This window comes from Bombus huntii, chromosome 15 (genome assembly GCF_024542735.1).
Source record: "Bombus huntii isolate Logan2020A chromosome 15, iyBomHunt1.1, whole genome shotgun sequence".
Lineage (NCBI taxonomy): Eukaryota > Metazoa > Arthropoda > Insecta > Hymenoptera > Apidae > Bombus > Bombus huntii.
Genome location: NC_066252.1, coordinates 10799184 through 10824723, shown reverse-complemented (window position 1 = coordinate 10824723; position 25540 = coordinate 10799184). Strand labels below are relative to the sequence as shown.

The window sequence follows — 25540 nt, the reverse complement described above, 5'->3', positions numbered from 1 at the left end:
AAAGCTTGCACCACGCGATATCGCGTTATAATTACGTAAGTCCGATGCAATTCCGTCTTCTCGCCAATCGTGCTAACCGTTAAGCTTCTGAAAGGCTGAATCGAAACAATCGATTCGATTCTTCTCTATCGCGTTCCCTGATTTCTTTCCCTCTTTCTCTGTTTCTTCCTTTGGTTCACGCACACACCTCTGGCATTTTCTTCGCGAGATATCGAAAGGCGAGGCGTGGCGAATATTTTTGATGAAAAAATGGCGTAAACGTTGAGAAAGTCGGGGAACGGGTCAGATTGGAATTAGAAAATTGCTTGGTTGAAATAAAAATGAAACGCATTAAGACGATACGACGCTAAGAATTTTAACATTAATTCGTACAATTTTTCGATCGTTCTATTTTGAATAAAAAACCACTGGATATTTAAAGAACGAAAGGTAATTTCTGCAATAAAAGGGAACGATGTTTTCTTGGAAAAAACAAACGTTTCGCGAACAATGTGAAACGAGTTGAAAGTTGGTTTTGAAAGGATCGGTAACGCGTTCTAATGAGATCAAAATAACGAGGACTTAAAAGGAATAAAACGATAACCAGCTAAAGGAAGGTCATGTTTGAAAATTTGTTAGAAACGTTACTTCGTAAAATATCGAAGATCCAGAGGTTGATTTTAGAACGAAGAATAAATCGATTCTGCGACTGTTGGCAGAAATCGAAAGTACCATTCTAATTTACTAATTCTCTGTACCGGACAATGAATCATAGTGACGTATACGTGATAATTTGCGTATTACCGTAATACAACGACAAGGTTAAGAGGTTCTTAAACGACCAAACAATTCTCTTCTATCCTGCTTGAGTAAACTTTTGAATAAGCTGCAACAAGATTTGCATACAACGAGCAAAGATACAAATCGATCGAATCACAAATCGATTCTTAAGTTTTATATTCGATTATCAGTACCTACTTTCGCCGAAAAACCGGTCTGACAAATTATTTGCCTAGAGAATTATCGTCTTTCAAGGATAATATTGGCGTTGGTCGTTTGTTACGGTTCACGTTTCTTTAATCCTCGAACGACTCTCGATAATAATTTGACAGCTGATCAGGACGAAATTAGGCGGACATCGATGTTAATTTGGGTCAAGTAAATCACGGATGCGAGAACTGTCGCGAAATCAACGCGAATTTCACTCAAGATAGACACGGTTATGGATATGTTTAATATCCATATAATAACAATATCAAGAGAAGCATATACGAGGAGTGACATGATCGACGCGATCAGAAGAGAGCTAAGAAAAAAGGTCTGGAGTAACTCGTAACTATCTGTCGAAGTTCGCTACTTTTTTTAAACATTATTTCGAAAGAAAATGTTCAACGAAACAATCTGTTTCGCGATTTATTATTCTCCTGGTTTTAAATGTTTTTGATCAAAAGAAAAACATAACATCAATTTGGAATACATTACATCATACGGTAACGTTGACGAGTTATTTAAAATATTTACGTAGAGATGGTTATTGGAAATAAATTTCGCCCTGCTCTGTTCCAGGTTATTCGTTTCGATCTTCTTCAATTAAATTTAATCAAACGGAAAACATAACATCAATTGGAACATATTGTTTATCATACATCGTTTATTTGGAAATTATTTCAAATAAATTTCGCCTTTTTCCGTTCTAGACTACTAGTTTAAAATATTTTTACTCGTAAATAGATAACGTGTTATCTATATGATTTGCTGTTTGAAATATTTCCCTAGAAATTATTCGTTCAAATATGCGTCGCGCTTTTTCTAAAGACCTTCGCAAGTAAAGCTGGGAAAATTGAAATCGAATATTCGATTGCAACGATATTTATTCTACTCACGAGAGAGAGACGAGTCATCCAACACGAGAAACGGTCAAAACCACTTGGAAGTAGCTCCATTCAATCGGCACCGTGGAACTTCACCCGCGGTGCCTCTCATTCCTTCCGTTTCCACGGCGAAGAAGCGCGCGAAGATCATTAACAGGCCGGCATTCCTGCTTCCAAACCTCTCTCTTCGCTTTCCTCTTTTTTCTCCTTTCACAGAAATTCCCCACGAGGAAAGAAACCGAACGATGAAAGAGGAATTACGAGATTGATCGAAGATGAGCACACGATCGAAGAAGGTGGGCGACGTCTTTAACCGGATACAGCACCCAGACGAAACTTTCTTCTCCTCCGATTATCTGTGCCAGGTAGCTGGCCTTCGAGACAACCTCGCCGATTTTTCTTTTTTCCTAACCGTTTCTTCCAATTCTCCTTCGAATTCTTCCAACTTTTTCCCCTCGCCTTCCAATACGTTCTTCCTCCGTTTCAAAACTCTGTGAAATTTCGCCAACTTGTAAAAACCAGGGTTTCGGCCGCAGCCCGCGAATTGTCCGCTCGTCTAAAAATTTTCTTCTCAAACGTTTAGTTTCTAATTTTCGTGTGCCAAAAATTGCAGAGTTCCAGATTTCTTTGAAGATTCTTTCGAGTTTTCCAGATTCGACAGATCTTTATTCTGCGAGGAAATTTCTAGAGATTTAGCTTCCAAGAATTCTAAATATCGGGACGGTATTGCAGCTTCGGAATTTTAGATTCCTCGGTTCGAATTTTATTTTCCGAATAATTCGACCGAAAATTTGATCCAAGTATCTCTCTCTTGCTCAAACTTTTGGTTCGATGTTTATTTCAGCGTAATGCTAGTAAAAATCTCGTTAAACTTGTAAAACGATAAGCTGTCAGGATTTTAGACTCTCGATTAGAATGTAATTCCAGGATCTTGGATCGCTATATTCAATGCAGAGCTTGACAACTCGAGAATCTTCGTGGTAATCTTCCCTCAAAAACAATTCGTCTTCGCCAAAAAGAATCGACGAAATTCCGCACAGTCGATCGCGCGATAGAAATTCACTTTCTTCGAAAAACTTTGGTCGATTTTACGAACAAAATAAATAATTTCTCCCTGCCCCGCCCCGAAAAAACTTCCAACCAATTCTCCAGAAAGCACGAATAAATACAACAAGATGCGAAACAACTGGAAATAAACCTGTTGCACAGTTTTTCGATGCTCCAAATTGTTTAGTCGAACACGATCAACACTCGAGACCTTGATACAAGGAATAAAAAATAAAAATAGCTTGAGCAGCGTTAACCGCAGGGTTGACGACGAGGGATGTTTAACGACACTGTGGCTGACGAGAAATTAGGAACGAAGCGGAGACACGCGTTTCACGATCGAAGTGCCGCGACTAACTGCCGACAGACGCCGGACGAAGACTTTGAATAGGGGCCGTTGGAGGGTCGTCGCGCGGGAACAGCGGGGAAACGAAAAGAGGGAGGGAACGATCGGTCGACTTACGTGGCTACGGGGTGGGAGATGCCTGCGGGACCCCATGGACATTGGCAACAGATGGGAACATACCTGCAGGGAACGTACGTCATATAGGGTGAGTCATTTCGACTTGGTGCTGTATAGATAGAGTTTCGGATAGACTAACGCAGCAATCGTCCGACCTTCTTCGTCTCTTCTTCGTCAGATATCGTAATTCTTAGGAGACGAATTTTCAAAGTTACGATATAAGAATTAATAGGTTTGATCGATCGAAAGATTTTCACGACGGATAAGCGTTATAAGAAATTGCAAATTTATTTCATTATCGATAATCATTATCGATGATGGAAATTTATCGATATAAGCGATTGGATTTTTTTTTAATATCAGCGATTATTATCGATGATTCGAATTTTATTCTGATTGCCGATAAGCATTATCGAGCGTAAAAAACGTATATAACGATTGAAGATGGTCGAATACAGGCAGAAAAAATATTGTCGCCGATGTCGTAACCAAACAAATTTTTCGCTATCGATAATGAGTATCGGTGGCCAAAATGAAATTCGAGCGGTCGATAAATGGTTACTGGTAGCCAAAAAAACCGAAACAATTAAAAATTAAAATTTTTTGACATTTATCGATAACTAACTTCCATTTCAATAAAAATTAACTCTTTTTCATTGACCTTATTCCCAAAAACGCTAAAAATACCTGTTACTTTGAATCTCTGCATGGCACACGTTATTCGCGTAAGCGACCAAACACTCTCAAACGCAGGAATAACTTTTTTAAAATTCAAAACCAAACGACTCTATTTTCTCGTTCTCCCTGAGAAGTTAGAAGGAATTGGTTTATTATTTAAAGTGACGGAGCACATAATCGGCGCAGCTGACTAAATTGTCGAATATCGCGCGTTTTAACAATTCTTGCGCCACAGCCGGCTGAAAATCGATCGGCGTCGATGAACTGAACGAAATTTATATATGTAGAGTAGGTTTTCTTATATACATTGGATCAGGCGCACACTGTTAAAACTAAGTTATATGATGTTTTAGTTATACTTTGTTTCAGCTTTGAAGTCAAGTTTAAGGCACCGAGTGAAGCGTCCTACTTTAGTTTGTCCACTTATTTGTATTATTCAGACTATTAAACGGTATTTTAACGCGTAGTACATTGTGCCATTATAAAACGTTCTCTTACGTTTGCTCGAAATAGCAAGGAAAAGTATTAACTTTATACGACACAGTGTATCACAGAATTAATATCCCATAAATTGATATCTTCTTTTAAATACTCTAAAAAATCCGCAAAAGTACCGTAACGAACTCGACCACGATCTCAAGAGACGCGTCAAACTGGTTCTATTTTAATCTCGTAATAACAGCAGTTAAATAAATTCAACGGCTAATTCCGTCGCACTTCTAAATCTACTTGAGGCGCCTCATGAATTGCAGATTTCGCACAATTCCACCATAGAATCACGATTACGTAGGTACGTAATTAGTAAATAACCTGTTAAGGTTATAACAGGTGGGAAAGTTAAGATTCATCGATCGAAAAATCAGTCGGGTTTATTAAAATTTCACAAGCAGACACTCGTATAAAGAAGAGCGAAGAAGAGATTTTTCATAACTATAATCCTGCCACTGTTTCCCTGCTTATTAACTCGAGGGCGTAATAAGCGCACGCGAAATTAAACGTTACGCGTACACGCGTTACCGCGATAATTAGAGTCACCAGCTATCCAAACACTACGAAGACGAAGATGTACATATTAAGGGAAAATATACCACTATGAGATAATGTTTTGACGTAATAGACTTCGTTAACATTCGTCATTAATGGTAACAGATGTAATTAATTCCACTTAACGAAAGTTGAAAAATATTTGTACAGCTCATAGCGTTTTAACCGGAAGTAATATTTTAATATTCGTAAAAAGAGGACCGCTTTGACTTTTCCGACCACCTTCTATTTACGATGAAAACAAAAAAATAAATAAAAATATTTTACGTGTATTATATCTGACAGATCGATCGTGATTTCTTGGGTTAATTAATATCTGCAGCAGTCACTACGTGTAATCGACCACGTTTAATTTAAATTTATAATATCTTAATAATTAGAATTACGTCAAATTCTTTCCTTTCGTATCTTTACTCCTCCAAAGATTTCTATCAAACAAATTAGAAGAATATAGGAACGTTGTTCTTGATATTGTCATGTCGGCTATTAAAGAAGTTATTATAATTTTCCATAATGTTAACCAGCCTATAAGTATCTATACGCCGTATCAATAAAACGCGAATATTACGAATATGTATAAATTATCGTTAAATCGTAAAACATCGTAACATGTGTAAAGTAATGACTAAAGGATTATTTATCGTCCTCTTACGGAATCAACAGATTACACATATAGAAATTTAAAATACATCGAAATTAAATATGCAGTTCATCGTTGTATAAATTAAATACGTATTATCGCATACGTATTAATTTCCGTAATAACCACGATCTGACGAAAGCTGAGAGAGAAATACGGAGTAAGATTAGAAGTTGAGAGAGAAGCGGGGAAAAATGATAGAGAAGCTAAAGCGGAATATGAAAAAGTAAGGGTGGATGGAAAATGGATAGAATGGACTGATGGAGCAAAAGGAAGGTCGTCCGACGGACGATTCCAGGTTTTCGATAAAAAGGTGGAACAGGAACAGCGTCGAGCGGAAAAACGTAAATGAAAGTAAAAGCACGGGCAAAATGATTTTCTGGAACGTTGTGCGAGTCTCGAAAAAGGGACAAAGACTTCTGAGCTCGCAGATCGAGCCAGAACGCGTGGAAAGTACGGCAGGGGATGATTCGGTGAAATAAAAATAAAAAACAAAAGTATAAACGGATGGCGTCGTTATCGAGTTGCAGCTTATTTTCTGACGCTAGTTCCAATTGTTAGTTATAATGATATTTAAAATCTGTTGTTTATGGAACGTCAGCTGACAGCGTCGAAGCTGTTCGTCAACGTGACAACCAAAATTGCCGACAAATTCGTGTAAGCTGTTCGAACAAGCTCGATAATCTACGATGCTATTCGAATTTCAGTTGCATTCAAGCTAGACCTGCACGCTTGCAGCAATTTCCCTGAAGGTAGATGAACGACTACCTACTATTAGTCGGCAATAATCTGAAATAAATTTGTGTATTTTCGTTTGAAATGTATTTATTTATAATAGGTAAGTCAAATCCTTTTTCGCGGCCTGTAAATTCGATAAATAAATAAGATACGTTGTTAATGCCCATAATCTGTCATTCTGTTGCTAACTACATAAGAGGAACGGCCTACGGATAAAAAGATTTTCACATGAAAAACAAACGGTAATGAATTATTACTATTCGCGTGGTGGATAATCGAGACGACACATTCATCCTTCGATTAATCGACGTCGATAAAGTACCGTTCGAGTGGCAATAGATAAACGCAAATAATTAATATTAATAACGCCAGTTTTCTTCGGATGTCGGCGAAAGCAGCGCCGATCGAAAGAATACAGACGGATCGAGATGAACAGTTAGAAGGAAATAGTAACGGGTGTTTGCCAGAAGGAATCCGCCAAATAAAATTTATCTCGTTTCGCGTTGCCGCGTTCAACGATCCTACGAATTCATTTTCTATTCCAGTGATTAGCATTTCTTCCTCTCTTTCTCCATTTCCTCCCTCTTTTTTTTATTTCGATCTGTCGAATAGCTGGCTTCCGTTCCAAGGAACGTATCTTTGCGTCTTTCGTAAACGTTTGTCATTCTCTTAGAACTTTTGCCATTTTTTCGCGATTGTAAAACTTTTTCTGTGCTTCTTTAAAATTGTATCGACAAAGGGCATCGCGATTAAACGTTTATAGATACGGAAGTGATAATATCATCTTAAATTAGAATCTTTGCAATTTCCGTCGCAATTGCGGAAGCGATAAAAAGCGATAAGATTCGTTGTAAGAAAACAAATATCTTTTATAGAATCTTCATCGATGAGAAGTATTGCAACAAAACGTCTAGAATTACGAAAGTGGTCGTATTTTCTTAGAACTAGCACCGTTTTTTTAAATTCATCGATATGGAAGGTTTAGAGTTGCGAAAGTGTTTACGATGCGATGGAATTTTCATTGTGGTGTCGATTGTGCGATCCGGCGAGGATTCAGACGAGCCAAGTGCACACGATCGAATGGTTAAGCGAATGGTGTATCGATGACGACGACGAGTCGAAATTAAGAAAAAGTAAGATCCAAGTAACTGCGTTATAATTATATAATCGACAAATATAGTAAATAGGAAAGATAAAATATGCAAAGATGCATAGAACGCATATTATACGCGAAAATATAAAACAATAAAATATAAAATATTAAAAGTATAGTAAAGTATAGTTATCGTGATGTTCAATGGGTAAAATAAATCTCTGTTTAGGTTGCATTTTTGTAGATGGGATCAGAAAGATCCGAGTTTGCGTAAATATCCGCGATCTAGTAATTATAATCTCTTCGTTCAGCATCGATTCGGAAATATTTGGTTCGCGTGCAAAGCGAGAGGGAAAACGTTGTTCCCGGATGTGTCTACCTTGCATCGAAACTGCCTTGAGCCAGTATCGACGTTGGTGCACGACAAATATTGACCAACGGAGCAGATAGCTGAGCGATTTTTCCGCCAGAAGCTATATTTCGCCGGTTTCTTTGCTTAACGGAACGGTCCTGCGGTACACGCGACGCTAGAAGCCCTGTTGCATGACTCGTTGTTATTCTAACCCTGTTCGTTCAGTTATAAATGTATCCTGGACAACCAAAGTGCAGTTAGATTGATTCCGTAGAGTTTGAGCACAGGATTTCGATCGTTTCGGCTTTCTATATCGCCGTTTGACGATTAAGAATGGAAACTCCTAACAGATATCGAAGACTTCCTCGTCGACTTTCGATCGTCGTAACTTCACAACAAATACCAGAAATCGTTCCATCGTGTTAGAAATCATGAAAAAGTACGCTCCCGTCTGAAACCAACGATAGATGAAAATTGGAACGAAAGACACGTTCCGGTCGTAATTTCGAAAATCGGAGCAGGACATCCTGAAAGCGGTCGTCTTTGCCTCGGAGATACTTTTTCACCTTATAATATCTTCTCTTTTTTCTTCGAATCTTCCAACAATTCCTCCGTCGTCGAAGAAACGGCCCGTAAAAAGAATTCGAGGAGAACAGAACAGTTGGTTTCGCGGAAGATAACGATCCTATTACTCCGCGTATTACATCCGTTTCTTCCGATGATCTTAGAAGCCTCTTTCGCGGCTCAATGGATCGTTATGCGCTCGGTTTTCGCGTGAATCGGCCTTTCTCGGAACACTTTCGAGCCGCAGACGCTTGCCAGCCGTGCCGCCGTTACGTCGTGCACCATAAAACTCGAATCTGCCGCGCTTTTTATCCGACAGAGACTTTCGAAACAGGAAGCGTTTCGCCGGCATAAGAGATCGCGGAATATTAAAAATTCATATAACGAGTCGCGGACTCGGTCTGTTTCGTCTGCAACAACTATACCGGCTAAACGATTCGCGACTTCGCATGCACGCCACTCGTATTTTTTCTTTATTTCCCGAAACGCTCCTACATTATGCAAATGGTTTCACAAGTATAACGTTTTACCGGACGATATGCTTTTTTCGCGTAGACACGGAATGCTTGATGTCGTGATCGATAAGAGAAGACTGCAAGATATTAACATTTTGAAAAGAAACAGGATCCTATTTGCTATTTTTAGTTCGCTTCGAACTTAAAGGTTGTAAACTTGCTTCTCTGTAAGATTTTCAAATTTTTGGTACTCTATGGGTTATATAACGTTGAAGAGTAGCGGAAATTGGCGTTCGAGAAAGAAAGAGAGTCGTCTTTTGAATTTTTCTCTAGCTTGGAATTCAATAGTGAAACGTTAAGCGATGATTATCGATAAGCGAGTGGTTGAAGAATAATGGAATATAGTCAACTTTGATCTTGTTACTTCGGTTAAAATTTAATGGGTGAAATTTTGATATTTTTTATCGTGCTATTTGTTACGTACGACGTACGTCGAGGAACGGCAGAAAGTGGAAATCACGTTTGGTATTTTTATCGTGACATTGAAAGAACGTAAAAAATATCATTTTGAAGAGAAGAAAAAGGTACTTGATTTAAAATCCAAAAATCAGGGACTACTTAATAATACGAATCAAAATTATAAGATAAATTACGAAGCGCCTTCCGGCCAAAGAAACTCTGTAGATAACACAAATGACTTTGTAACTATTCTACAGAAATACGTACATAAAAGAATGGAATATAAAAAGGTATTAGATATTCAGCTTGATAAGAGGCAGAATCTCAGAAAGAAGCAGCATCACCTCGGCTACCTCTTCGCTCATTTAGAATGTGGAAAGGGAATATTGCACGCCCTGGAAAACCCGCTGGTATCTCATGACGAATGTAGGAATAAATATGCCAGTGAAGATCCTCGGATTTATATTTAAATTCCACATTAAATCGTTGGGAAACGGTCGAGTAATATTCTTTACAAGTTGCAAAGAATATTCTTCGTAAATAAGTTTTCATGCCAACTTATTACAATAAGATCAACATAATTTATTCGTTCCTATTATACTGAAAAAACCAGGGACAGTTTAATCACGAAAAACGTATATATACTTTCACTTCCTAAAACGAGTTATTACGCTTATCGATAGTTATTCGAGGGAAAGAAGGACGAAAACAGGACGATTAATATATCTCGCTTATCGTCGTGAATCATCTTGCATCGAGTCCCGTGTTACAATACACGCTTTCGAAAAAAAAAAGCGGATACATTCTGGTTACATTAATTAATTGATCGACTAATTATCATAATTATTTAACGAACGTCTTAACGTAGTTTGATACGGGAGAAAAAGCAAAATGTACAAGTACGAATATAAAAGTATTCAATTAACCAATTTACGTGGAGAAAATCGTCCATGACTGGTTTGTACAATGATCTATTGAAAGAAATTATGGGATCGGCCAGGAAACAAGGTTGATTAGCTTCGTTAGATCTACGTATCTGCAATTTAATGAGCGATTCGATCTTCCGATAGATTTCAAATGGATTTCTCTTCGGTTAATGGTTCTACGGACGCGAAGACGCTAGAATTCGAATCGATGATTTCGTTGCTCAAGGTCGTGTTTCCCTCCACTATTAATCAGCGTAGAATTTCCTTTTCCCTTTTACTCGGTCCACCCTGTTAGTTACCCCGCTGTGTCCTTTAAATCAGTTTCGAAAGATACGAACAAGTCGTTATTAATACGCATAATCTCTCACTCGAATTTTGTTTTCTCGAAACGTTAAAAAGTCTCTTTGTTTGTTAGTGTAAAAGTAAAGTTGGAATATAAAAATTCGAAGATTCTAACATAATTAACGATTATGTAACGATTATGTATCTCGATTGTTTTCTAAAAAATTAACGTTCTCATTGTCAACATTCTTTGAACCATTTTTGATTCGATCGTATTTTTTATCGTTGACAAATTTTCCTAATTTAGGAGACGCGTGAGAGAACCGCTACTGATAATACCTATAACTTCTCATCTCGATTCTATCTTACGGATTTTCTTAAAACCGCTTCAACCGTTTCAACCGCACGACGCAAACGTCAGAAACGAACGAAAAATGAAGGAAATTGGCTCATTGAAAAAAAAAATTGGTCCGCGAACGAATCGCTGGAGAACAGACGGGACCACGATGGCAGAGATGGAAGACTGCAGAAAATTTGTGTCAATGCCGATGGCTAGAGCAAAGAAAATTAAGGCCACGAAAGGAGGCACACGTCAGCTGTCGCGCAAAACGCGAGTAACACTTTTGGAACAGATGGTAACGCTGTACGAACGGTACAGTATGCGAATAGCGTACTACGATCCCTCGTACTTTGGCTAGCCTAGGTCTGGGTTAGGCCTAACAGGTCTTGGAAGTAGGCTGATCGTTAGGTCTAGGCCACGTTCAGTTCAAGACTGGATCACTTTGGATTACGTCTGGTTTGGCCGGGTTAAACGGCTGAATTACGATTTAGCCTAACTAGAATTGGGTCTGTGTCGAGTCTAGCTTCTGCCTAGCTTCTGACTTGAATCTAGATCTCCATTAGTCGAGTCTAAGTTTAGTTCTTCCGAGAATCGATCTTCCTCCCATTTGTTTCAATGAAGTTTACACGTCCAGCAATTAAGACGAGGAAACTATATCGCGTTAACGCTAGAAATTCCGTAATTTGCACTTTTTGCTATTCTTCGTGGCTCTAGTATAGTATCCGGGTTGAAAAATATTCGACTCGTTCGTTGTCGAAAATTGATAAAATGTTGCGTCAAGTGTACAAATTTACAACAAGGAAAACAGCCGAGCAAATTCAAATTTTCAATATATGGTAGTCAAACGGATGAGTTTGATTAAATTTTCTATTTAACGCGTAATTTAAAAAAGAAATTATCTCTACGCCCTCTGCTTCCTTCGTAGATACGATAGGGTTGGATTTAAGGGTTGGGTTTTAAAGACTACGAGTCACGAAACGGTTGGGCCAATAGTAATTGATAAATTATTTTTTTATCTTTCGTCCTTCTATGCGTCCGTGGACAAAATTGCATTAAATAATTGCGTTTTATTATTTGCAACGACGTTCGGATTCATCGAAAGCGAGCAAATAATTTTAATCATTTGAGCCATTGAAATATTCCAAACGAAACTTTTTGTTCTTCGAAAACAGGACACGGTTTTCGCTGGTCGCCATTGCAAATCGTAATCGTTTCAACGGATTTCCTTGGTAGCCGCTCTACAGAACATCACAGGGTTGCAGCAAATAATTTCAACAAATCAAAATTAATTTCAACAAACATCGCCAGTCGTGTTTCGCGATTATGGCGACACAGGAAAATCGCAACGATGCGGCACTGTTATTGGTAAAACCGGAGATTGCAAAGTATTTCGCGAACGTATGTACACTGTCGTTCGTAAGTATGTGGACACTTTAGAGTTTGCTTCGTTTCAATTCTGTGCTTCGCGTATAAATGAGAAATATCATTTATTACATAAGAGACAGAATACAAATGAAAATCGAACATCGTAAAATTAAGTAGCTTAACATAGATCCAACTTGAAACATCGTAGCCACTTTTAATTCGATAACGTTGAAAACAGAGCAACTACTTAATATTTCGAAAAATATATCATAGGTCAAATATAGTAATATATTTATATCGGATCTATAAATTTTTTTTATAATTTTGATAAAATAATCTCAAGATAACTAATATAATACAATATAATAAATGATTTTTAGGATAATTTTCTAAACAGACAAGTGGACACGTAATAATTTTCACCTGAACGTTAATGTTGGGTGAAGACTTGGCTGAGAGCTTGGCTGTGAACTTAAGTGGATATACACTCTACTACTATATATATAAATAAATAAACAATATGTAAATAACAAATAGATAAGCGTTAATATATAATAAGACACCTGAACGATAGTGTACACAGGCGTTGGTACGATCCATCGTGGGATTATGTCATCGATAACGATATTCGAGTAACCGCCGCCAATTATTCGCCATCCGGCTGATGTTGCGCGATGCACGCTTTAAGAAAAGATGATAATACATGCCTGGAATATATTATTTAGCCCGTAACGATTTGTCCTCGTTGTATACGTATACGTTTGATAAATGTCGCTTCCTGGATGGATCCACGGTAACGGTACAAGGAAAATAAAGAGTCCCTATCGTCTCTTCTTCTTACGAAGTCTCCGGTCAACTGCAAGTTTATAAATCGTTTTGTCCCGTGGTTTCCTCCTTTTTTAACAACAGTGTTTGCAACTTTTATGTTGTCCTCTTAACTTTAACGGAAGTGTCCATGATTCTGTACTCTATACACGTTGTTTACTATCTTATACTACACTTTTGATGATTAGATTGCGAATAGATTGCTTTTATCACGATCGATGAATAAACAAGCGAGCTTGATGTTCGTCGATTTTATCACGATTTCTGACAAATCTTGTGCGACAGAACCTTCTCGTTGCTCCGAAACGTGGAAAATTCATCGTTTATACGCGTCACGTTTTTGTTAAATTACTCGTTTCATCTATAGTAGAAGCTTCTCGATGGCTGAAAGCAACAAAGAACGAGGAAAAGTAGGACCACCATGTCGTTTCACGAGTTTCTCTCTATAAATAACGATCCGAAAAGAGGACGAGGGTGCATCAATCGAGCCAAACTGTTATCTAACGCCACAGAGGGACTCGTCCCGCTAATCCAGCAGATTAAACACGGCCTAATCGTCTTCCTACGTTCATTTTCATCCTGTCATCGTCGTAGAAATGTCACGCGATCCATCCTGTCGCGAAACAACGTAATTACGTTTACCTTTCGTTCTTTCTGAACGCAATCATTCCTCTTCTAATGGCTATCGCGATTCCTCTGTCGTAAGACACGAATTACGCAAAAATATAGATTCGTATAAATCACTGAGGACTTTGATGATTCGCCATACGAATACGCTCACTGTCGGTATAATCTTCGACGCTGTTTTACGTCCAAAGCTACGAAAAGGTGTAGCGTCATCGTTATGGGCAACCGTCGATTTTAGACAAATTCGAATTATCCGACCCCCTCCCCCTACCAGTATAAATATACGGACGCGATCGCGGGAGAGGCAGTAATATACCGAGTGACACGTGTTAGCGAGCAATATGTTGGAGTCGAGTTTTCCGCGAGCGAACATATTCTATCGGTGCGAATGCAGTAAACGAGCGTCCTACGACGGTTTGTACTTTGTTTATTTATTTATTTGTTTAATTTATTCGAAATATATTTGACGAGTTGCGACAGCAACCTCTCGCTCTTGTTATTTCACATTGTCTATCCTCGACCAATCCTCCGCAAAGGTTTCTAACGAAAAGCATCAGAGTTGGCAAGAAATCGAAAAGTTGTATTGGCATTGTATCGCTTTGAGACAAAGATACACTTCTTTCTTTACAATCTCGGATAATTATCGTTTAATTTGTATCCACACTGTCGTATCGCTTTGAGATAGATTAAAATACTGTCCTCTCTCCAAAATCGCGATTAATTGTCCATAAGATATGCTTCGATAATTCTTTAACCGTAGAACGTGGTATCAACTAAAATTTCGTCACGATCAATCAGAGAAATTCAGATAAATAAAGTTCTACCGTATTATTCGACTCTTTCCGATCTACGAAATCTTTCGGTCTGCCTTTTATAATCGATCTAGCCGATATATACCTTGGAAACGTCATTCTGTCCCAGTTCCCAGGCATCGAGGAGCATAGAGTTCGTTTTCACGATGATTCTCGTGCACGTTTTCTGAGGATCGAGTTCCGTCGGTCTCTATATACATATATGTATACACTTCCGTAAGCTGCCATTCCAACGCAAATTTATTCCACAGAGTTTCTGCGTTCTAGTATCGTCACCACTAGCTTCAATTCTTTCGCTTCCGGTTGGTATTTTGGCAAAAGCACGTAACTGATTTAGCGAGATATTATTACCTATGACTTCTATTATATCAAATATTTTATTATTATAAATTTGTATATCGACATAACGTAAAATAATATTACGCGCTATTGTATCGTATCACGGACATCTTGCAATAATTAATATTTAATGATAAATTTATACAGTATATCCGTTTCAAGAGCATACACGCGATTGTTTCTTCGAGTATCAAAAATACGAAAAAATGTTGCTGACAAGTGTATGGTATCAAAGGGGACGTAATATCGTGTAATTAATCTTTTTGTAGTTGTTCGAGTAGAGATATATCTCATACGAAGATGTTAACGCAAAACATTTCAAGAGCATTCACGCGATTGTTTCTCCGAGTATCAAAAATACGAAAAAATATTGCTGACAAGTGTATGGTATCAAAGGGGACGTAATATCGTGTAATTAATCTTTTTGTAGTTGTTCGAGTAGAGATATATCTCATACGAAAATGTTAATGCAAAACATAAAGATATTGACTACTTATTTACGTCGATATAATTTAGAAGATACTTTAACGTAGGAAGATTTAACGTATGGAAGACAAGGAAAGACGCGAGACGGTATTATTGCGTTTACGTTGTCTTTGCGTTTCATACGTTAAATTTACGTTAAATTAAAGTTAAAATATCTTCTAAACTAATGATTTTTCGATATAAATAGGTTAATACTTTTTTGTAGAGTCGGCTTTCGCCTATTGCGAACTTATCCTATTTATTTTATTTATTATCGGTGGACGCAGATATTTTTCTTATATTTTACTCCTACATTTTCATCGTCCTTGGATCTGTTCGTTGGGAACAACGCGATAACGTTAATATCGTATTAGCACACAGGCTCGCGAAAGTATTTATTCGGACACTTGCAAACACTTCTAAACATTTTCAGATTCCATTAGCACTGTTATCAGGTGGATTTTTAAGGATTTCTATGGTAAGCTTCGTATCGTAGCTATTCCAATTCTTTCAGCGTAAATACCATTTCTTCGCAATGTTTTTACTGTATGCTTAATGCTTTCCAATTCTAAGGTTAATACAATAATTGTCTTAAAACGTTTGAACGGTGGTGATGCCAAATCTTTTTGAAACGATCGGTACGGTTCAATGTCTTTGAAACACAGACAACGATTTTTTCTGCATTAATGAACGATTACTATCTCGCGTGATGGATCGAGTCGCGGGTTTGGAGATGCGAAATATTAATTCAGACGGTTGTAATTTTCACCCGAATAAAGCGAGACTTTCGCTTATTACGCTCTCATTTTTACGTCGCCGTTGTTTAGCATTTCAGAATAGCGTGATTTGAATTAATTGAACTTCCGCGGTTATACAGCCGGCTACGTAATCGCGTCTCCCCGAGCCGAGGATACGTTCTTACTTGGAAATACGATGGATCCCTAGATAGGATCTCGTTTCGTCCATATACATATCGGGAATTTCGATCGGTTACGAGGCTCCTTTCTTTGGACTTCTGCTGAAAAATGCCATTCGACTCCGATTGTATTAACGAGAATGGACTAAGAATTCCGTAACGATTACTTAATGATTCTATCGAATTAGAAATTCTCTTTATAGGATTTCATAATTCTCTAGACTTTTTAACCTGTTAACTAGATCGTTCCATTGGACGTAACAAATTTCTTTGATACTTCGGATCGCAAAGTACGTATCATGCTAATGAAAAAGCAGTCTTGCGATAGAGTAACTAGAAATCAAAAGCAATGGAAAGCACGCAAAACATTAAAAAGCGTCGTAGCATTTATGACAGAGAGCGTAGATTCATCGATTTCCACGCTCGTCTAATTTGAATTCACTAAAATGTTATTTATAGAAATATCGTTCTATCTCTTAATATCCTATATATATGTATTCTTTGAAATTCTCAAGTTATTAAATCAACAGAGTTCAACGGCGTTCTTTTATGCGTCTCTCGTCTTCAATCGTGGAAAAAGATAGAAGAAACTTGTTCGCGAAATCGCGTAGAAACAGCCAGTGTCTTGCCCTTAATTTCCAACTTCGCGAATTATCGCAGATACAATACCACTTCTACCGTTATCTCGAATCTTACTCCGCAGTTCGAAGCGATTTAAAAATGCTCGTCGGTTACGTGAATCGCGAGGAAATTCTTATCCGAAGATGCGATCGAAACCCGAACGTTAAAACTCTATTTTACGATCGAGATAACGCGGTAACTGCCTACAATTCGGCTCTAATTATCGATTTTTGCCGAAATTTCCGACGATCGTCCTTTTTTTAGACACACTCACTATTCCGATCTTATACCATAACTTGTACTAAACGAAGTTTTTGCTTCTTTTATGGAGGTAGCTTTATAACTAAATAAATATTATTCATAGTAAAAGGCCATCTTTTATAGCGATACTTAAGCTATTAAAAATCTCAATTTGTTGGATGAATTTTTTTTAAACGCTGCAAGCCAAAAGGTTTCGAAAATTATTTTCATCGCTTTTACGAATTTTCGATTGTTTTATAATTGGTTTTACGATTACCATCGTTTCTTCGTGTGAACTCATAACGCTAAAAGGAGTACGCTATCCCATGTGTAGAATAACATTACGTTACGTAATATTACATAATATTAACATTAGCGAAAGACAATTATTTTTAAGTGGAATAATTTTCAAATCTTCGCGTTTCCATCTTTTCTTACTAATTTTTCGAAAGAAAGCGCGGATCGGTGGGAAATGGAGAAAAATTCACAGTTACTTTTGCATGAAATAATTTACAAATCTTGGCGCCTTTTCGGTCTCTTGGGAAATTTTTGAAAGCACGTAGATACGCGATCGATGGAAAGTTTGCGCAAATTTCATTCTTATTTTTCAATGACATAATTTTCAAAACCTCCGCGCTTTTCTCTTCTTTTCTCGGGAAATTCTCAAAAAGCAACACGTAATCGATGGAAAATTTCATCTGTTGAAAAATTTTCGGAAGAAAGTAGGTACATGGTCGGTGGAAAGTTGAGAAAAATTCACGGTTCAGAAGACAAACTATATAGATACACGGTTTTCATTAGCCTACTTGATTCTGACAGGCCTGGATCGAACGCCGATCCGGTAGACCTCGATTGGATCTCTTACTTTGCTTGCCATGATGCACGTTAATGGGCGACAATGTAGTATAATCGACTACTCCGTGTTCATTACGCGTTACGATACTATAGAAACGCGAACGAAAGCGCGAGATTCTTTCATCGGAACCGCCATTTTTCTCCGTTCCGTGTGCCTTGAAACGGAACAAAAATCGAATTTATTTTTACAACTCGGCTACTTCAACAAGTACTTAACCGGCTTAATCAGTGGACTGATTTGTTTGCGTAACGAATAGGATGTTTATATAAATTGATATTTTTATCAAGTAAATGAATGGAAGTTGAGTTTGTTCTAGCTGCCAAATCAATCGTTAAATTGGATACTTTGCGGCACAACGCGTTAAGAACTAGTCCACGCTAACTGCTATATCAGAAATGAACAGTTAAGAAACGATCTGAAAATCCGAACCGTTATTGAATAAGTAGAAAAATTCACCGCAAGATACGGCAAGGAAATGTCAAATTACGCACAAGCAGTGGCAAACGAGCTAGTAAAAAACCTTAAATGCCACAGATATAGCGAGACGACTCAGACGCGGAAAACATCCAATCGACGACACACACATCGCTCTAAAATAAAAGAAAGATAAGAAACTAAACTACGAGGAACACGGTAGCACTCGCTGGATCGTTAATTCAGAGGACTACCATCGTTTTATCCGCCAAACAAATTAAAAGATACGCGAAATACCCGGATGGCAGATTATAAAAAGAAAGGAAAACAGTTGGTTCTTTTATAAGTAGTCATGAATTTATTGCCTCGTAAGCAAAGAAAAATATTTTGGATGAATTGCGAGAGATCGTCGATCGTCAACGAATACATTAAATTACTCGAATCAAATAACCACTCGCGAAATTTCTTCTTCTCTCATAGGCATAGACACGTTGTTTTAGTCGACTTATGGAAAATTAACAAGCTACGAAATCGTTATAATTCAAACTGTTTTGATTTTTACGCGCAATTTAAGACAGCTTGTAGTAAAGCGAAGCACAGAAGAAATAGAAAAAGGATGAGAAAAATATCAAGCCGTATAAAAAATAAACGATGCCCGATCGGTATGCTCTCCGTCGTACACTTAGGGTCATTGTGCAAGCCTCCGATTCTTCCACTTGCCTGCTCTCCTCTTGCTTTCTTTCTTCGTTCGTCGTGCACGATCCATGAACCGTGATACGAGATGCGTTTCAGCTTCTCGAGCGTGCACGCCGGAACGTGCGGTCGATCAGAAATTGGTTCACTTTCGTTGCAACCGGAGGAGCCTTCTCCCGACTCGTTCGAACCGATTCAGAGCGTGCTACGTGGCCGGACACTTTCCCGTAACGACTAGAACCGCCATTTTTGGTAAACCGCTGGTGATCCTCTCCAACCGGTTCGGATAATTACATTGGATGCAGTCAACCTCGATATGTATTCTTCGTTACAGGTCTATTTATTTCGACGAAATTTTAATCCGCAGACTTATAAGCCAGATTTATTCTTTGTTTACCTTGTGATACTTATCAATAGAATAGATCCTTGTTGCGATACTTGTCGATAGAATATGTATTCGCTTAACGCGAGATACGTAGTTTACTCTTTTGAAAAATACCCAAGTATTTTAAGCGTTAGATCGAACTGCTCGTAACGGGATTTCGCACACTCGCAGATATCAGAAAAGCTACAAAATTACTAAAACTTTCCGACTTGAAAAACGATCTGTCTTGTATACGGAAGGATGTAGTAGGCTCAACAGCGATTCAATAAGTCGCGAGATTCGAAGAAACTCGCTAATACGACATTGATTTAGCAAGAAGCTGAATCTACTCATACTTTTATCCGAACGTTTGTTCTATCGTTTGTTTATTTTCCACCATTAGATATTATGTATTATATCGATGAAATCTTAAATCTTTTTTTCTCAATTAATTCAAGCAGCGATCAATGATACTGATTCTTATAAATATTGAGAGAATATAACGATTCTCTTAAAGGATTTTAGAGGATTAAATCCTCTAAAAATTCTACCAGGAATTTTTCTCTTGAAAGACGATCAATTTTAGTATCACAGTGTTTGCTGATCCGATAAATCGCAAGATTGAAGGAAACCGCGTTAGTGGAAGCGATGTATATCGATCTTATAAATATCCAAAATATAGCGATATAAAATTTTCTGAAAATTCTATCGAGAACTTCTCACTTGAGAAACGATCGACCTTATCGACGCCAGTACCTGTTGATCCGATAAATCGTAGGATTCAAAGAAACCGAGTTGATAGATGCTGGATTCGTATACGGGCCGAGAACCCGAATGGCTTCGTGCAATGGCTTCCGGTCGACTTTGAACGCGGCCACGCATAAATCTCCGAACCGCGTGATCTCAGCCGTGTATCGGTCCGTTTAGCAGCACAAAAACAGACGTCAACGTCGAATTTACATATTATCTTAGACTTGGCGTCCCTATAAATAATAAACGAGTCACGAACCAAGCGTGAAACAGAATTAACGACTCGCGATTGTTCCATGATTCACGGCGATTGCCAATCGAACGAGCCACGGAATCACGGAACCATTTCTCTTGTGAATTTACACGATCTTAGATCGAAAATAGTGGCGTAACGATAGCGTGTAATTGTTACTGGGACTTGGAAAAAATCTGATCGAGCGACGAGTATGAAGCTTCGTCTGGTACGGTTTTCTATTTGGATGCAAGGCGCGTATCGTTCGGAAACTTTCTTCCGTCAGTGACAAAGGCTCGAAGGTATTTGTAACGCGATAATATTCCTCAAAAGTAAAATAAGCCGAGACTCGAAAGTCGTACTTTTCACGCACGTCTGAGATTCTCCCTCGAGAGATTTCTTGGTTGTCCGTACTTTCTACTAATTCCGTTTCCAAATTCAATTCTAATTCAATTATAGACATAACAGCAGATTCACGTTGTAAAATATCGCATTTTGAACATCGAAATTACCGACACGGCGCGTTTCACGTTACTTTTATCCGAAGGCGGTGCAGGCGGGGGACGAGTTTCTCTCGGAAAAGAATTCTTCTAACCGTTTTATACGACGCGTTAGTCGTTTAACAGCTTTGTAAGAACGGTTTTTGTAGGTAGTAAAGAAGTCATTTTTTGCAACGGTTTATTACAGGGATTACGCGTTAGAACTTTCGCTATAAATAATATACTATGGATGACGAATCGTCGAAATTTCAAAGAAATTGTAAGAGAGTCGATCCACGTACAGATCCATGTACAGATACCTTAACGAGCTTAAATGACTCGGTACTAGCTCTCATATAGGGTGATACGATTATCTCGTTAGCTCTGTTGTGGTCTTGGGAGACGCCGACGTCTCGTGAGCAATCCGAATGGTTCGATCGAGTAAAGTTAAGAAACGAGGGACCGTTGTAAAGGTTCTGAGAATTTGTGGATTTTCTTAAAAAAATCTCCCAACGACCTGAAATTTAAATGGAAGTCGAGAAGAGAATCCGTCGAAACAAGCAGAATGCGTGCTTAAATTTTCCTTTCCTCTTTCCTACGAATCGATATGTTTAATTTTTAATTTAGAAAATATCAAAGCTATAATTTATATTCTCGATAGTAAAAATTAGTAGATTTGTTAGAACGATGGATTTAAAACGAGGGCAGCTTGTGTCGTAATTATTACGTCGAAACGAAGTTAATGCTTGCTAATCGATTATCCCGTTAGAGGGAAAGTGTAAATAATTCTACGTGTTTTTCGCGAATCCTAGTTATATGTCTCGATTTATTCTTTTCGAAGGTTGCAATTATGCTGAAAACTCCTTCGTTATAAATCTTCTACAAATTATAATATATATATTCCAACGACACGCGATCTTTCGCTGGACAAAATTAAGGCCGAGGACCGGAACAATTAGATTTTCGTTTTAAACTCTTAGATCGAAGAGTACATATGTATTGCGCAAAGCGAAAGTCGCTTCTTTTCAAGCTCCATCGTGTGCCATCGTCTTTACGTAAATTGCCACGTTAATTTCGTTCAACGATGTAAAAAGACGAGAGTGCTCTTGTAGAAAGAGGAGAACGAGCATCGTTCGTTTCTTCCTCGGCTAAACTCGCTTTCACAGTGAAAGATGAAACATTTTTCAAAGAAAGACTCGTCGTTTTCCTTTGACAGCGGTAAATTCTTTGTGTGAGAGTCAGACGATCGATAATTGTTCTCACATGTACGTTAAATGTTGAGTCACCGTTTCCAGATATTTCGAGCTGTAGAATATTGGCGAGTTTCGAAGGCAGATTAGATAGTACGAACGCTGGAGAACGCTCGCCTGTATTTGCATTATTATAATCTCCGGCGCATTTGCATATTCTGGTAACATCTGCAGGATGTTTCACAATTATGAGAGAATATATCGCAAACTGAAATTCTTCCTACATAACACGTGGACTTTTTCTAAATAAATATGAAAGTCGTTTTATAGACGTAGACACGGAAAATGTATCTACGCGTTAAAAATCATTTTTCAGCTGAAAATTATCTTTCGATAAGCGTAAAGAATACTACATCGAGTCTGTACGCTTGTATCTTGTGGATATTTTTACGAATATCGAACGAGATCGTATCGAAAAATATTTTTAAACGCGTCTATAAATATACGTAATACGATAATTGTATCTTTATACGCATTTTTCGACGTGCTCAAATTTTAAGATCTTCAACGACGAATTTATTCAGATCAAGAGAAAGATAATTGCTTTATTTTCCAATTTAAAATGTATCGACGGATATATAGTCGGGTTCAGAACGAGTCAGAGATCGCGTAGCAGAATGTGTGGTCATTATATGAATTTTGAAATGGAAATTTTAAGAAATTAAGGCACAGGTTCGATAAAACGCTCGTTTCAAAATTTCTAGAACGCGCTTTTCAATTTAATGAATAAAATATTCTTTCGGAATTTGGGCCTCTGCGTTTCAAACGTCCTCTAGAATTTTCCACTATATCGGTCGAATAAAAAGTTATTACAGAAACTTTCTTGCATTACGAAAGTTATTACGCGAGTTTGTGTAAGGTCTGTTTGCTCTCTTTTTACTAATAAAAAGATTACCCATAGCCTGCAGACGTATTTCCTGCAAGTAGAAGAAATTTATAACTCCACGACGAGATTAAAAACAATCCCGGGAAATTTAAAAAACTTTCACGGCTCAAAGATTAACCACGGTTAATTTTAACCATTCAAAGGAATCAATGTCCGTGATTGTACGCCATTATCGCGGACGTTGATTGACACGGCTCGACAATATTCTCTGTCATTAATCTGGCAGCCGGTCAAAGACCGTAATCCAAGCAGACGGATGTGCAGAAAAATTCCAGGAAAGAAGTTTTACGACAATTGCGACACGCTAGAGAAGTAGTCCAAGGGAATCTTTTTTCCAGAATCAAAATAAATATAGAAAACTACATTTATAATATAATAACGTTCTAACGCTTGTAGACACATTTTATGAATATATTATGTGCAGAACGTATTGTACGAAACATTTTAACATTTCATTGGCATTGTTATAAGACCGTCACGATTATATGGATAACGTTTAAAACCTATAAGAAACAAAATATTCTCCACGTACTTCGCAAACGCTCGTTCGAATCTGGAAAAGTACATCGATACGACGTTGTGATCATATGTTTTATTTAACAAGATATTAATCGTGAAAGAGATACAGGGAGAAAATAGGAAATCGAACTTCGATCTATAACGATGGTAAAATTTCTATGAGAAATTAGTTGAAATAACTCTGGTATAAAAGGATTTATTCTTTTTCGCCATTCTTCTTCTGAACTGCTAAATTATTCGTCGCTATCTAAAATAGCAGGAAGAATTTTGTACAAGTTCTTTCCTTTCTGACGATGGAAAAAGTTCGTGAATCGTGATGATCTCTTCGTGCAACGAAGAAAAACGATCGACCCTCGTGTACGTATTTATGCCGTTTGAGTAACATCGATTAAGTTATAGTTAGCAGAAACTGAACGCGAAGGCAATTAAGGAGGATTGCGAGAACGGGCCAAAGTACGCCTGTTCGACGAAGAAGTGTAGCTTAAATGGCGTTAACATTTTTGCCAGTGACGAGATCTGACTGTAATTGTACAACGGTACAAATAACTTTTATATATCGACTTTTTTTAATAAACAACGACCTTTTTGCGTAAGAAGGAAATAACGTAAGAAGAATTTTTACCTACAGGAGGATTTTTCTTCTTCGTTCGTCTCTTTATTCATCTTTTCACGCGAGTAAGACAAATAGAATATCAAAGACTAGAATTATAACAAAATAGACATACAACATGTATACCAAAAGATTCGAGAATTAGAGCAAACCGTTGAGAAAAGCTATTAAATTCCACTTTTCTTCTCCTCTTTTTGCCTCTATTTGTTTAAACGAACGAAACAATAATAACGCGATAAAATTGAACAAAATTTGATGAAAACTTACGCGAATACGTTAAATTCTCAAAACGACTACAAATGCTTCGATAAACTGTGTTATCGAACTTTCCATCAAACTTTCCATTTCATACGAACGAAACACAAATGAAACATTAAAAAAATTTGTCTCGCAATAACGAAGCTTTCTCGAAATCAAACGAAACCGCGCATAAAATACAGAAAGTAAAGGCCCCATTGTCATTGCGTAAAATTGCAGACACAGAGCTATTCGAGTGCATCGATACAAGTCGGTGCACGTGCGGCCATTGATTGTTTTCTATTAACGTTTCACGTCCCCGACAGCCATTGCGTGTGTTCGAACAGCTCGTTTTACACGTCCACGCTCGCATTTAAGTCGTATAATCGCAGTGACATGTACTCGATACGATCTGCTATTCAGCACGGTTTATTCGATTTTAGTGTCGCAAAACTATATACCAGATCTTGTACGGAGCATTGGAGGAGAGAAAACTGAACGTAATATAACGCGGTTAAGAGAATTATAAAATAGGAGAAGATTCTTGGAACTCTTTTTATAGAGATTTGGCTTCGTGATAAGTCAAAAATAAATTTTTATATTTAAAATCACTACATCTGCAAATAAAGAATTGAGAAAAATTTGAATATTCAAGATTTGCAATTTTTAGAAGGCCGCAATTAGTATTAAAATGGGCAAATTTAAATTTAAGAATCTGTACGCTTGAAACTTTGGACCCACCAAGTGAATCGGAAATAATAAAATAGATACCTGATCCTAAAATTTTAATTTGGAGTTCCAAAATCTGAAGAAAGCTGGAGGTCCTGAATTTCGCATATACCTACACAGACTAGGTGCGCCAGGAATAACCACGTAATGCTCGAATTTAAATTTAGAGTTCCAGAATCTCAAGATGTCCGAACGCTCCACACTCCGCTCCACATACAGTGTAATCAGTGTATCAGAAATAACTATGTACCTGGTCGTCAAATGTAAATTTAGAGTTCTTCAATCTGAAAAAGACCAAACACTGGCAACCTCGTATTTACTCAGTCACCGAGTGTATCAGAAATAACTACCAGATTCCAAAGAAACGCGAGTCTCGCGAG

At 37.7% G+C, this 25540-nt stretch overlaps 1 protein-coding gene across 4 annotated transcripts in view; it reads right to left on the bottom strand.

Moving 5' to 3' along the window:
• Nucleotides 1-25540, bottom strand: part of LOC126874110 (uncharacterized) — a 68832-nt gene that overhangs the window by 21220 nt on the left and 22072 nt on the right. Inside the window, exon 1 of one of the 4 annotated variants that reach the window (XM_050635765.1) lies at nucleotides 1863-3267. The exons of the other annotated variants lie outside the window; for them this stretch is intronic. The gene's annotated coding sequence lies outside the window, so the exon portion shown is untranslated. Of the gene's footprint in view, nucleotides 1-1862; nucleotides 3268-25540 lie in introns of those variants that run through there. 4 annotated transcript variants of the gene reach the window in all.